The following is a 15,663-nucleotide window of genomic DNA, read 5'->3' as shown; positions in this document are numbered from 1 at the left end:
TGGAAGTACTCAAAAATATTGGATGAATTAAAAATGTTATAAATATAATAGTTCATGCTCTTGCCTTTAGAAACAAAATGTCACCGGAATTAACAAGGGGGGAAAAGTAATTTAATACAACCCAATCTTTTTACAGATAAAGAGATTAAGACTCAGATACATTTCAAGATTTATCAAGTTCACATAGCTTTGTTATAACAGAAGAAAGGAAAAAAAACCAAATAATTACTTCATCAAAAATGACCATAGTTTCCAACTGAAAATAGAGAAGCAATGAGACAGTATATTACCATGGTAGTTAAAACCTTTGAAGTTAAGACAAATGTTGCTTACTTACTAGCTATATGTTCTTAGACAAGTTACTTAACCTCCCTGAGCTCTGGTTCTCCATCTGTAAAAGAATAATAATCTCTAGCTCATAGGTTGAGGCATAAATGACTCAACATGTAAAAAGCACTCAGCACAACGCCTGACACATAATAAACATTCTATGTATTGCAGTCCTATCAAATGGTCTTTATTCGTAGATAAATCAATTTTTTTGCATTAGAATAGATCCATTCTCCTTTATCGTTCCTTTCATTTAATTCACATCACTGACTCTGTGTTTTTCCATCATGTATAATGATAGTGTAGCCTATACAATTGCCTAGCCAGGACTGCCTTTCCTATAGGAACTGCTCCCCATGTTTCCACACATCTGTCATATGATGGCATCAAGAAAAGCCTTGTTACTACTGATTGGCCATTGGCCACAGCTAATTGGTGAAAAGGTAGACATCTGACCCAAGTTGGGCCAATGAAGCCATTCCTCCTTTGGAAGGGAGGTCATCTTTGGTCTCAACTGGATATATCATCTGAAAGAAGTCACTGGACATGTTTTTGTTTTGTTTTGTTTTGTTTTTGCCAAGTAAAGAAACACATTCTGCTTTGACAGAATGAAGTCGATGGACAAAGGGAGAGGAACAGGTGAAGAAAGTGTCTTCATTATGCTGGAGATCTCAGTTCCAGGTTTTCTTGACTATTGACAGAATCTCTGCCTTTCCTTCTGCTGTGGGTTGCCTCTTCCAAGGTTTCCCTCCATATTCTTCTAATATATTCCCTATTTTGCATAAACTAATTTCAGGTGGGCTTATTTTAGCTGTGATTAATGCAATGGTATGTATATTATCATAAAGTAGAAAAATAAGAGGGAAAAATCCTTAAATTAATTAAATTTAATAACAACTTGAATGATACTTCTTTTTTTTTTTTTTTAAGATTTTATTTATTTACTTGAGAGAGAGACAGTGAGAGAGAGCATGAACGAGGAGGTCAGAGAGAGAAGCAGACTCCCCATGGAGCTGGGAGCCAGATGCGGGACTCGATCCCGGGACTCCAGGATCATGACCTGAGCCGAAGGCAGTCGTCCAACCAACTGAGCCACCCAGGCGTCCCAACAACTTGAATGATACTTCTAAGAATATGATCAAGTTTATAAAAATGAATCAATAAATCTTCATCAACTATATGTAAAGCAGAGACTTCAAATTACCCCCCTATATCTGTTCTTTCATTCTTCCATAACAATGAACCCCCAATTTTTAGATGGTCATCTTGCCACTCAGCTAAAACCTAATATTTTCCAGTCTCTATTGTTGCATAGGTGTGGCCATATGACTAAAGTCTGGCTGTTGAGACAAAGTAGAAATGTTGTGTGGGCCATCTATTTTTTTTTTTTTAATCATAAAAAGGAAGAGAATATACCCTTCTTATCCATTCTCTGCATCCTATTACCTGAGCCATAATGTGAAGACTGGAGCCCTTTCATCTATTTTGGACCATGAGGAAGATAGCCAAACCCCTCCATGCCAGTCCTGGGCTGCTACGTCCAACATTCTTTCATATGAGTAAAGAAATAAATAAATAACTAAATAAGCAAGCTTCTCTCTTATTTAAGCCACTGTTTTCTAGGTTTTTCTGTTACATGCCACTGAACCTAATCCTGATACAATGCCATAGTAGTTTGATAAATTATGTTGGATCCTTAATACTCCATAAAAAGAGAAATAAATCCAAAAAGATTTGAAAGAAATATAAAAAGACAAATATATACTACTATATTGAAAATTTTTAAACCAAAAATAAAGATACAGACAGGAAGGATGGGATAGGTGCAAGAGAAAAATAAAAATTCAGAGAGAAAAATTCCAGCCAAAGAAGCCAAAACTTACCAGTGTCACTATGTTATAAATATTTGTTCTGGTAAGAATGGGCCTTGCTGAAAGCCACCAAAGTTCCAAGGTTCTGCTTTGCAGGAGCAAAACTCTATCAGTTCACGAGAGGGAAAATCAGAATCTGAAAGGAAAGACTAACTCTAACCAAACTGACAGAAGTCTGAAAGACCAGAAGGTCTCTGGAGGGCAGAGCCCGTGCCTCTCTGTCTTGATCACCACTATGTATCATATTTGCTGAATGAGTTAATTACTTTTCATTACAGTATAACTGCCAGGGGGATCAAGAAACTCCTAACCTCTGGCTAGTCAGGGTCTTTTACAGTTTCCATGGGAACAAGGCAGTATGGAGTCATGGCTCGGAAAGGAGATTCTAACTATATTTGAATCCAAGCACTGCCACTTAATAGTGATGAGATCTTGGGAAACTTTTTAAAACCATGTGTCATTTTTTTCATTCATGTAAAATGGGAATGAGAATGTTATCTACCTCACTGGGTTGTCATGCCTGTAAAATGAATTATTACATATAAGGCTCTTCAGAACAGCACCTGGCAGAGAGCACACAACAAATGTTAGCTGTTTATTGCCCTAAAGCAAGCGTTTGTGGACACTATTATTATTATCTGATCTACATCCAAAGTCAAGATAACATGAAAACAGAATCTCAGGAAGAAAAAGAAATAGGTGATGGGCAAGATTTTCCTGAACCGAAGGTTGAATGTCGTTTCAGTTCGGCAGTACATGCTAGAGTACAAGTGTTGGTATTTAAAACAAAGAGCAAAGGTTCTAAAAACAACCCCCTATAAATTGTGCTGGCAGAGTTTACAAGTACACTTGTAAACTCACATGGATTGGGTCAAGGGGAGCTAACTTATATTTCTTTCAAGGTTGATCATTTAGTTTAAAATACACTCCCTGTCTTCTGTCAAACGGCTGAGAAGTCCATTCAACCTACCTGAGCTTTTTAAGGTATAAGGAACCAAACAACTCAGGTTACTCCAAGGAAAAGAGGATCTGAACTGTTTTCAGTTCAAAATGCATGAACTGAAACTGACCCTGTGGCTGAAGCATCATCAGACAACCAAGGCAGCTGGAGATCTGATCCGTATCTCCATCCCTCTTACGTTCCCCATCTCATTCTCTGTTCTTCTGCTCTTTTCTCAGTGCCAACTGACTCCTTTTTTTTTTTTTTTTAAGATTTTTATTTATGGGGCACCTGGGTGGCTCAGTGGGTTAAGCCGCTGCCTTCAGCTCAGGTCATGATCTCAGGGTCCTGGGATCGAGTCCCACATCGGGCTCTCTGCTCAGCAGGGAGCCTGCTTCCTCCTCTCTCTCTCTGCTTGCCTCTCTGCCTACTTGTGCTCTCTCTCTCTCTCTGTCAAATAAATAAATAAATAAATAAATAAATAAATAAATAAAAAGATTTTTATTTATTTATTTGACACAGAGAGAGAAATCACAAGTAGGTAGAGAGGCAGGCCGGGGGGTGGGGGAAGCAGATTCCCTGCTGAGCAGAGAGCCCGGTGCCGGGCTCAATCCCAGGACCTTGGCATCATGACCTGAGCCAAAGGCAGAGGCTTAACCCACTGAGCCAGCCAGGTGCCCCCAACTGACTTCTAGTTTTTAGTCTACCTTCTGGTTTCTGGGGCTCATGATTTTTGTTCCCTTGTAATTTCATAGTATAAGACACAGTCTTAAGTTTTTCTGTCTCTTAATTCATGTTCACCAGAGAAGGAAATCTTGTCAGGGCTCTGTATCTTTCTCTACTAAGTCACATCATAGGTCTTCTGGACCTCAGTCAAGTACCCATTCTGGACCAAACTACCTTGTCAAGGTGGTGGTGCCTGCCCCTTCAACAGGGCTCTGGTCCTGAGCATGTAGTAGAAGTGGAGGAAGGGGATACACACAGGGATTGACATCACTGACAACCTGCTGCAGTCCTTTCCCTCACTTTCCCCTTCAGCTTTCGACAACTCTTATCATCTTTCTAACATTCACATACAGATCTTACTACTCTGTCCTTCTGTCCCCAGTCCTTAGCAATTCAACTCAAGCTCAGCCTTCATATTGATCTCTGCAAATTCTCTAATGCATTGTTTCCAGTAAGTGTTTAGTTCATGAAGTCATGAAGACTCTGTTGGAGTTGGCCTCCACATGGACCATCTAGCATCTCGCCAACAAAATGACTCAGCCCCCCTCACACAGTCACGAGTGAGCTCAGAAGAAATCATGAATTACATAAAGGCAACACTCATGGCTCCTTTTAAAATCAGCAAAAAGGTGAAAGCCCTAGGATAATGGAACTAAACTGTCTTCACGTAAGAAAGATAGACATTTTAAAAGTTAACCTATAGACAAATTTTATTAAAAGCTAATTCTATCAGAGTTTATGAATATCTAATATATAAATAGCATATCACTCTGGGGCACCTGGGTGACTCAGTCAGTTAAACATCTGACTCTTGTTTTTGGCTCAGGTCATGATCTCATGGTTGGTGAAATCCAGCCTGGGGTCAGGCTCTGTGTTCAGCAGGGAGTCTGCTTGAAGACTCTCTAGCCACTCACTCCTCCTCTAAAAATCAATCAATCAATCAATCTTTTTAGTAAAAGAAGAAGAAATCCTGTAGCTCTGAATTAACAATAAGGGGGACTGGGAAATACAAAGAACCACATGGATGTTTGGTGAGCACTGATATCTCCACCACAGGCAGTAGATGACCAACACAATCCCATGCGGCACAGCTCCGGATAAAGTAATTTAAACATAAGATAACCAGAAGATTAAATGGACAGCAGGAGGTGAATTCCAGAAATCGTGAAGGACATGATAATAGATTAGGTGAAATAGTGAAAAACCATGAATGAGATTTTGGGCTTGGTTGATGACTTATTTCATATCATTAATATAAGTCAAAGTTCAGTATAATCACATTTAGAATCATGTCTTCTGCTCCCAACCCAATATTCTGTCAGGCTCAATACTTCATTTACAAAAAGCAAAATCCTAACGAAGTATCATTGAATCAGATAGGGTCTGCAGCGTCTAGAATAGTGCTTGTGCTATTGGAGATGCTCAGTGAACATTACATGAATGCATGAGTGAAGGAATGAATGAATGAAGAAAGTGACTCTACATCAATGGAAAGGATTTGGCCAAAAAAAAAAAATTGTCTTCACATGTTGTTAGATCCTCCAAATGGTTTCCAAGGAAGTTGTAATACCTTTTAATAGCTATTCTTAAAGTAGGCTAAGAAACCTTCCACATACTTATGTCCACATTCCTAAATAATAGAAGAAATCCAATTAACTTTGTCTTTCCTTTTATGGGAGTATTTTTCATTTTTAGGATAAGGGCCTAATAAAAGAATCTATGCAGCTCTTTCACTTTTAATATTCTGTGTGCCTCTAAGACAAAATGTGCTTGATTAGTTCTACCCTCCAACTTACAATGAATGCATTTACCGACTCCTCCCAGATAGATATGGCTATGGTGATCATATTTTACTCACCAAATGGAGTGAAACTAAGTCTAAGCACTTAATCTAGTATTTAAAATCTGAATTTGCCTGGAAATCCAAGACACATGGACACCACAGATAAGTCTGAAATATTTATTTAAGCTCTGCATGATTCCTCATGACCTTGTACTTAAAGTGTCCTTGGTTGTATATCAGGGCTGATACCAATAGGGCAAAATTCTGATTGGCCAGGAGTCTATTTTGATTGTCTGAGACCATGCAATAGTATTTTGAATATTTGAAGAGTACCTTTGTCTTCTGTGAGCTTAAATTAGTAACAGAGAGGTTAACTGAAGCTCTGGTAAACAAGGTTGTACCCAGATCATTTTGATTCTGTAAGGAGAGTTTTTAATCCTGTTTTTCATTATCTCCCAATTACCACTTATCACTTTGTTCATCAAGGACATGGGACAAATTTTACACTCATTACAACAAATCCAGTATCATATACAGAAGTAGTAAGACAAATTTTAACCGACTCAAACTAACTTGGGTGTGTGAATGTGTGTGTTTGTGTGCATAATGGTTTTAGGATTAAGTCAATTATACTCTGACAGAGAGTAGCATGAACCATAACGTCTGGAGGTACCTCCTGTATTGATGACTCATAATTTCCCACATATACAGTCTAGAAAAACCAAACTGCTAGATACAGATGCTCATTAAATTGCTTATACAAGAAAAACAATGTTTTTTTGTTATAGTTGAAATGAAAGTTGAATAAAGTACATCAGATTTCCCCTAATATCCTTACAGTCATCTTCAGCTGCTAAAATCATCTTCCAATGTTTTCTAGACTCAGAGCAACACAACTTACTCTGATCCTTCAATTTTCCCAGCCTCCTTTCTACTAACATTGGAACCACGTACTAGCCAATGGGTGGCAGACAGAAATGATATTGTTACTTCCTACTCTGCTTATAAATGCTCATGTAAGAACCTCCAGCTCTTTCTTCCCCTGCCTTGGTGATCTTGGAGGCTAGATATTTCAGATGGTCTCACTCTAAGATAGGTAGGTTGCAAGGATCCCTGAGTGTCCACTAGGAGAAGAGCCATCCGACAAGCTGCGGACTGTTGACATAAGCAAGGAATAAATTTTTATTGCATTAAGCCACTAGTGTTAATTAACCAACTACGATAGTGACTGAGAGGATAATGGGGGCTGAAATCTAGCCCCCGGTTTGGTACCAAACCATGTGGCCTGGAAGTCTTTTGCCAAAACGACTGCCCTGGTCTGCATTCCCTCAGGGGAATCCAGTATCATATACAGAAGTAGTAAGTTCCAAAGTGCAAGTTCCAAAGCTTATTCGAAGAGTACCTTTGTCTTCTGTGAGCTTAGTAACAGAGCTGTTACTTCATAATCCACATAGAGATGCCGTATGGACTGTCAAAAGCCTTGACTGTATCCCCTCTCAACTGGTCACCTGGTCTCCACTTTCTCCCCTTCACAATCCCTCTATGAAGAGCTGCCAAACTAATATTCCTGAGGCGTAACCCTGATCATGATATTTCCTGCTCAGAAACCCCCAGAGAAGTCCCATTGCTTTGTGGATTAAGCCCAGAATCCTTAACATGGTCTCCAAGACCCTCTCCCATTCATTGGACAAACCCACCTATGCGCCCCAGTCATTACCTTTGTCTTCTCATTCCTATGTTCTCCATCTCTGGAAGCTAGGGTGACCTGAAACCAGGAGCTCCGTCAGCCTGACTCTGCCTAGCAGGTGCCTCCCCACTCATAGCCAGCGGTCACTGACCCAGCACACAAAACCCCCACCTTCACTCCCTCCACAAATTTCTATGGTATAGAATTTCTTCAAGTCCTCCAGCCTTCAGGAATCCCCTTTTCCTTTAATATCCAAATTTTAAAAGCTCAACTTCCATCCCATACATCATAAAGTCACCTCCATCTGGTTTATTTGTGGGGGAGAAGGAGGTCTGTCTCATAGTTTTTCTTGAGGCAAATCAGTCTATAGGCTGTTCCCACATTCCGGCTCTGCAACATAGCAAGAATTCAGCTGTATTCTCATCCCTTGCTGGAAGGTGTCAATAGCAACTCATCTTACCATGAGGGAACCAAGAAGTGAGGGGAAAACAATATAAAATGCATCTACTTCTACTCAATGAGCAGCTAGGATTGGCAGATAAAATATAAGATATCCAACTAAATTTGACTTTCAGATAAACAACAAATCACTTTTTAGCATAAGTATTTCCCAAATAGTGCACGAGACATATTTATGCTAAGAAATTCCTTGCTGTCTACTTGAAACTCAAATTTAACTGAACAATCTGCATTTTTATATGTTAGACCTGGCATTATAAGTAGTGTCCTTTCTTTTGTTAAATTCTCTTTTTTTTTTTAAGGCATGAATTTTTTTTTTTTTAAGATTTTATTTATTTATTTATTTATTTGACAGACAGAAATCACAAGTAGATGGAGAGGCAGGCAGAGAGAGAGAGAGGGAAGCAGGCTCCCTGCTGAGCAGAGAGCCCGATGCGGGCCTCAATCCCAGGACCCTGAGATCATGACCTGAGCCGAAGGCAGCGGCTTAACCCACTGAGCCACCCAGGCGCCCTCTTTTGTTAAATTCTTGATCTTTGGTTCAGACTGGGGAGGAAAGCAGGACACTTCCTGTCAACATATAAACCTCCCAAAACACTGGCATATGTCTGTGTGTGTGTGTGGTATCATATTGTATATTTGCATCAAAATAACATTTCCCCCTTCAACAGCAATGTTTTCTTTCCTATTATACATGTGTTATAATGATTTCTACATACTAATATCTCCCATATGACAAAAATAAGCCTCTTGAAGTCAGGATCTTATTCTTCATATTCGTTCATTGGCTAGTTAGATCTTGGAGGCCTCTTTCTGGCATTAACTATCCACTTGCTACATTGGCATTTCAACAATTCAAAACTAGATAACAGCGCCAGAGATTTTAAAGCAGATAACAGAGTCAGAAGAAAATGCCTTAGGCATGTATAATAGCAAGTCCTAGCACTTTTTCTGACTTATATCGGCCTTGGACTTTTACTTTGGAACTTGCACATATGTTTCCAAATATCTCCCAGTGTCTTCCAGGAAATACTTGGGTTTTACGTGAGGTGCCTCAGACATGTGTAGGGACACACCGGTTATGGCTAAAAGTCATTGTTTTAAGATCACTCTCCAGAGGTGTAACTCTCTTCCTAAAACATACTAGGTAGCAACCCACTTTGTGGGTGTCCTTTCACTCTTACAAACATATGTACATGTTACCTGCAGTGCTGGGAAGGAGCAACTTGGCCAGAGGTTAACATCCGGTGAGTCACACAGTCTCACTCTTCAGCTCCTACATCCTGTGCTTTTTTGGCAGCTCCTCTGAAAGCCAGAAAGAAAGGTAGGTTAGAGTATAAACGTTAATTAAACACCGTAAATACTATATAGAATCATGGAAACGAATGACCTTGTTCTTTCTCTCCCATATTCAAACAAGCACGATGCTTGTTTATTTACCATGATGATTCTTTTCATAAGGAATAAGGAATTAATTACAGCCATGGAAGTGCCCTGGAGTAGCAGTAGAAAGAGTGGGTAGGGTCTGGCTCCTTTAAACAAGTAATCTAGAGATGGGGGACATTTCCCAGACTGCTTTATGGAAATCTAACCCTTTTGGAGAACTTTGGCTACTTTACTGAAAAAGAAGAAGAATATATATATGCATGTATATATCAAGTTGCAGCAGTTTTAAAAATGAGATAACATATGCACATGATAAAAAATGCAAAGGGTATATGAAAGGGCATAAAGGGAAAAATGAGCCTCTCTTCCACTCTGCCCCTAGTCTTCCTTGAGGCACTAGTGACACCAATTTTTATAACTCTCTAGATGTATTTTCTGATGTGTATAATTATATAGCCCTTAAACAGATTCTGTTTATACTTAATATATATTATATAAAATAATAGACTATTATACACATTGCTTTTTCAACTCCTTTTTAAATAATTTTATTGGGAAATATATAAGTAAGGATATAAAAATTTAGATGGTGATCTCACATTTTTATTTAAGAACATTTTTAAATTTTTATTTAAATTCAATGAATTAACATACAATGTATTATCTGTTTCAGGGGTACAAGTGTGCGATTCATCAGTCTTATGCAACACCCAGTGCTCATTATAACACATGCCCTCCCCAATGTCCATCACCCAGTTATCCTATCCCTGCACCTCCCCCCAGCAACCCTCAGTTTAACAACATATTTTGGGAAGCATTCCATATTAATGCATGCCACACTGCTTCAGTATTGTTATTCTTGCATAATATTCCATTATATGGCTATACCACTAAGCAATCTCAATGTTGATGGGTTTTTTGTTTGTTTCCAACTTTTCCTATATACTGAATAACAATTTTTTTTCAGTCACTTTTCCTTGTGAGAAAAATGGTTTCAAGTATCAAGTAAGATATTCAACAGATATTGATTGACCACTCACTATGTTCAGACATGATACCTAGGCCCTGTAAACAGTAATGAAATAAAGAATATTCCTATACATTTTGCCCTCTTCAAATTGTTTGGTCGTTTCCCAGGTATGTGCTATGGGATTTGTATTGTCCCTCCCAAGCCTGTAACTTAAGATTCCTTCTTCATCCACTAAAAACAAACCTTTTCTTCTAAATTTACTTTACCAGAGCAAAGTAAAAGCTTCATAGATCCAGATCTTTAAATAATCACTTTGAAGACTATATATCTATTTTCTCTGCAAAGGTAAACCTATGCTTAATTATATAATTACAGAATTTAAGAACCAGTGAAGAACCTAATGATGGTATAGACCAACCTCTTCACTTTACAGATGAGGAAAGTAAAGCTAAGAAGAGGTTAAATGACTGAGCCATGGTCATACTCTAGCTTATTTTTTCTGATACAAAATTGGTCCAATATACTTCCCCATCCTCCATTTAAAAGTCAAATCTGTGACTTTCATTTGTGGCCATGATAGAATAACAGGGACCTGATTTACCCTTTACCTTAAACAAATGAAAACCATTTCAGTGGTGTGACTTAACACTTGAGTTAACTATTAACAATAGTTTTCAAATATTGGACAAAATGCAGCAGAGGACAGTGATCTTCAAAAGAGGAGAAACAAATGAAGTGGACTTATAATTACCCCAGCTTACTGCCCAGAGAGATTTCAGGCTACAGCATAGGCATGAGAACCCTAATAAAGCCTGGAAGTTTTCCTGAGTTGAAGAGGAAGAGGTGAGAATTCAGACTGGCTAAGGCAGTTAGGATTTATAGGGTAGATGACCAGAGAGGTGAAAGCTAAACACAGAGAAAGTTCTGGAGATCTGCAGGGTCTCCCCCTTGAGTCTTTAATTAACATAGATGTTTATGGAAACTACCTGAGGCCAAGAAAAAAAAAAAAATAGCTGAAGGGAGCAATTACTGGCATTCACACAGGGCTGGAAATACTTCACATTCCCAACAATCTAAATGGAAAAACTTTCTAACACATTGGGCACTGGCTTGAGTATCAGAAAGCTACTGCCTCTTTAGTAGGCCCGTTTAGCCCTTCTGCTCCTATCAGAATTTAAAGGTGAGTAAACGGTTTCTATGTAACTTAACTGTGTCCCAGAACACAACTCAAAAATATTTAAAGGAATATAGAAAGAAAGAGACAATCAAACAGCCAATAATGTGAAATTCATAATGCCTGGGATCCAATGTTTTTATTGATACTCTTTTTTTTTTAACCTGGCATGCAAACTGAAGCAGGAAAATACAACCCATAATGAGGAACACAAATCAATCAACCCACAGAAACAGATCTGACGCAGGCGGGCTCTCTGAGGTGGAGGCCCAGCCCTCTAGGCAAGACTGAGGCCCACTGCATTTTATTTCTTTTGTAGTTTTACGTAGGCTTAAGTTTTGTGGGTTAGGTTAAACTTGGGACCTCCTCAAAGAGGACCCATTTATTTATGTATTCTTTCTTTCCAAAATGGCTGCCTCCAGCCCCACACAAATGTTGAATCTGTAACAAGCAATGCTGAGAAAGAGCAAGCATTTCAGCTCCTTCAGTTAAAGAACTTATGATGTCAGGAGGACAATAAGAATGTAAAGGATCCTGAAGAAATTCAAATCCTAGTGAATAAAACCAAAAGAGACCTTGAAATAAATCATCCACAGGTCCACATGGGCCAACTGTATTTGACTGACAAGCTTATCACTGGGAATCAAGAGAAGCCTAGGACCCTAGGGAGCCAAGACTGGCCCCCATTGGCTGTGTGGACCCCTGTCAGCATCCATTCTGTGCTTGCTACGGGACTCCCAACAGACCACAATGACCTATTCCATCAGCTTAAAAGAGCCTCTTGCTCTGCCTGCCCTGTAGGAGACAATAAACTGAGTCCAGTTTCCATTCTTCTGCAGCCTTAGTGAGAAAGTATGGTTGTCCTTGCCTAAAGTGTTAGAATGAAGAGCTGGAGCTTGCTTAGAATAATGCTGAGCATTATTGGGTCTCCTCTCCACCCCACCCCTCTTTTGTATCTTTTCACCACTTCTATAGAGCACCTCCACACTTTGTTTCTTGGTTGAAAATAAACCAAATTGTCTCCCTAAAAAACAAAACAAACAAACAAACAAAAAGATATGACACAGGTGATAAAATTAGAAGACAAAGATATTAAAACAACTGTAATAACTATGTTCCATATGTTCAAGGAAGTAGAAGGGATGAGCATATTAAGGAAAGAAAAAAAAAGGCTAAAAAAAAGTAAAGTTGAACTTCTTAATATGAAAAATACAATATTTGAGATGAAAACTCAGAACTGCTATGGCAATTATAATTTTTGCCATTATTTCTATCATTAGTAATGTCACAAATGTAGAATAATATTTTTATTGGGTCTAAAAATACTCCTTTTCATACAGAAATCTCAAAACCACATACCATTGTGCATCAAAACTATCAGTGCAGAATAGCGTTTGCATAATAAAAATATGTTAGCTGCCCTTGCTATTGGTATTTATAAAGAATAGAAGCAGCTCACAGCCTTTTCTGTATGCAAAACATGTTAAGCCAAGCATAACTTCTATTCAGAAGAGTTTAAAGTCCAATGAAGAATAAAAAATTGGGTTCTGCAACTTCATTTTTAAGCTTGGTGCAAGCATAAATTAGAGAAAAAAAAATTCATATGCGCCACTTAAGACATGGACTGAAGCTAGCTAAAGACCCTTGCCAGGGTCAGTGACAGCGGTATTCCCAATTTGAGGGTGAGCTGAGGCTTGAAGTATCTAACTTAAGAAATGTAAGTAGGAGAAAATGAAGCAAGAAGCTGAAGAAGACTAAAAGGAACTCTTGAGAAGAGTGGGAATGTAAAAAATGTGAGAACTACGCTTTACAAGTATGAATGAATCTCCCTGACAGAGGCAGAGAAGGCGATAACATGAAAAGGCAGTTAAATTCAACCAACAGTTACTGCTCGCCTGTTACCTGCAAGGCACCGCGCCAAAGGAAGTGCTATCCCCTTCCTCCAGCAACACAAAATATGATGCAAGAGATGGAATCAGATACATAAATAATTGCATCATAAGTCAGACTGATAGCTGCAGTAACGTAGACATAACAACAACCAAGGGAACATAGAAGAGTGAAATAATAACTGGATCTTGGGATTGCCAAATGTAAGAAGACAACATAAAAGGCAACATTTGAACCATGTCCTGTAAGATACAAAGGATTTTACTATATATAAAGGGGAATTCTGTGGTTAATTTAATCTCCCATTAAATTCCATTTATTTCCATTTCATTAATCTCTCCATTTAATTTCCCCCTCCCACACACCACCATTCCTTTCTCTGCCTCTCTCTGCCCTGCTTTATAATCTAGAGACCATACCATCTGACCATCCTTGGTGGCTGGCTGGGTTTTAGTAGAGTTTGGCCAAAGACCCTGCCAGAAATTAGAGGGCGGGAGGAGAGAGAGGTTGGGTGTTTATTCACTGTCCCATCTCTGGGTCAGCACTGTGGTTTGGCAGTGGCTGCCACCTTCCCAGCCTACAGCTCCTACTCATGGCCCCCTTTCCCATGACTCTAGCTCTCCCTAGGTTGTGGTGACAGTATCTAATCCCCTTGGCCCTTTGAGCCTATCGAAGGTAAGAGCTTTCCACTCTGTTAGTTTCTGGATGTCTTAAACACTGTTGTGGTTTCCCTTTACCTTGACTGTGTCTCTTAAATATCCTCTTCATTTGGACCATCTGAGTTGAATCCACTCTTAGAGTGGTATAAGTAAAGGCAAGAAGGAACACATGTCTTGACTGAGGAACCAAGACTGCATTATGGAGAACATCATGGAGTGGGAATCTAGGTTAGAGGAGAGTGGTTTTAGAGAACTGGGGCTAGATTGTGAGGGCCTCACTAAGGAATTTAGACTTTACTCTTGGCTAAGAGAAATCCAGTAGTAGTTATTAAGTGGATACAATCAGATCTATCAACTAGCAGGTGGTGAATGGAATGAATAGAGAGACAAGAATGAAGGCAGGGAAGTCAGGGAAGGAGTTATTACAATAAGGTCCTAAAATGGGGCACTGGATGATAGTAGTGAAAATAGATTTTAAAGTGGTCAGCAATAAAATCTAGAGAGCATGGCAAATAAGGGAATTGGGGGGGGGAAAGCCAAGGGCATTTTTAAGGGTGGCTTCTAGGTTTCCAGCTTAGGAGAATGGAAGCCCTATAAACTTAGAAGAGATTCTTAGACTTAGGAACATGAGTTTGATTTGGACCACCTAGAAAGTGAAGTGCCATGGAGCATTAAGGCTGAGAACCTCAGCAAAGAGCTAAAAAAATTGGGTCTATGTAATAGGAATAATTTAAGAACTGAAGATAAAAGTAGATATTATAGAGTTACGGTTCTTAGTCCTAGCAGTCCTTGAGAATCTTCTGCTGAGGAGCCTTTAGGAAGTAAATGTCAGGGTACAGTCCCCAGATCAATTAAATCTGATTTTCATAATTCTCTACATAAAATAGTCTAGGAAAAATTTTGATGCTCTAAGGAAGGATCACTGGGATCAGAAATCAGACTTAATTGGTGTATATTTAATCAGATTTCATTTGATTTAATCTGGGTTTGGATTCTTAGATCACTCCCTAGCCAACTCCTATTGCACCCGAATCAAGAGCAAAACAGAAGCAGCTCAGGGTAAAGAGCAGCAGATAGAGATAAAAACAATAAGAAAATTTTTAATCAAGAGAGTAGATCGCATGCCCTGGACAGGTGGAAGAGGAATGAGAAGAGGTCCCTCCATCAGGTAAAGAGATTATGACTGGTCTCTGGAAAAGCAATTTGAGTAACCGCAGAAGCCAGATTGCAAGAAGCAAAGAGCAGATTTTAGATGAGGAACCAGAAGGAGCATAGACTTTCCTTCAAGAAGCTTGGTCCAGTAGGTAGGAGAAAAGAGCCCAGAACTTAAGAAGAGAAGAACTGAGAGAAACTTGTGTTGGACTTTGCAATAGAGCCTGTTAGCTGACTAAGATAAGGAAGCATCAGAGAGGAAGAGAATGATGATACAGAGTGGAGGGTGGGTGACTAGAAGAGCAGGGCCGCAGAGGAACCTGGGGGTGGTGGGAGGTTATTGGAAGAGTCCACCAAGCAAGGGATGTCCAAAGAGATAAGTCCTAGGTTGAGAAAGGTTGAGGGAGTTTGAGGCATTGTTTTCATAATCAGCTGGAAGGCCTGGGTAACTAGTGAGAGCAAAGAAGGTAGAAAGGCAGAGAACAGTCACTGAGAACTTCCCATGTGCCTGGCCACATGCTGAAATTCTAACAAGTTACCCCATCCAGTCATTTAATGTACTCTTGAAGGACAAATGTCACATGGGATAAGAAGCAAAAAATAGGCCTGTTCTGCCCAATTTCAGCCATCCAGTCA

General features: G+C 39.2%; 1 pseudogene; it reads left to right on the top strand.

The window, feature by feature from the left end:
* The first annotated feature begins 11,734 nt into the window (after nucleotides 1-11,734).
* On the top strand, nucleotides 11,735-12,171 carry LOC131837247 (LYR motif-containing protein 4-like; annotated as a pseudogene).
* The last annotated feature ends 3,492 nt before the right edge of the window (nucleotides 12,172-15,663 follow it).

This window comes from Mustela lutreola, chromosome 7, assembly GCF_030435805.1.
Source record: "Mustela lutreola isolate mMusLut2 chromosome 7, mMusLut2.pri, whole genome shotgun sequence".
NCBI lineage: Eukaryota > Metazoa > Chordata > Mammalia > Carnivora > Mustelidae > Mustela > Mustela lutreola.
Note: the sequence above shows the minus strand (reverse complement) of the source record. Positions and strands in the feature narration are given on the sequence as shown.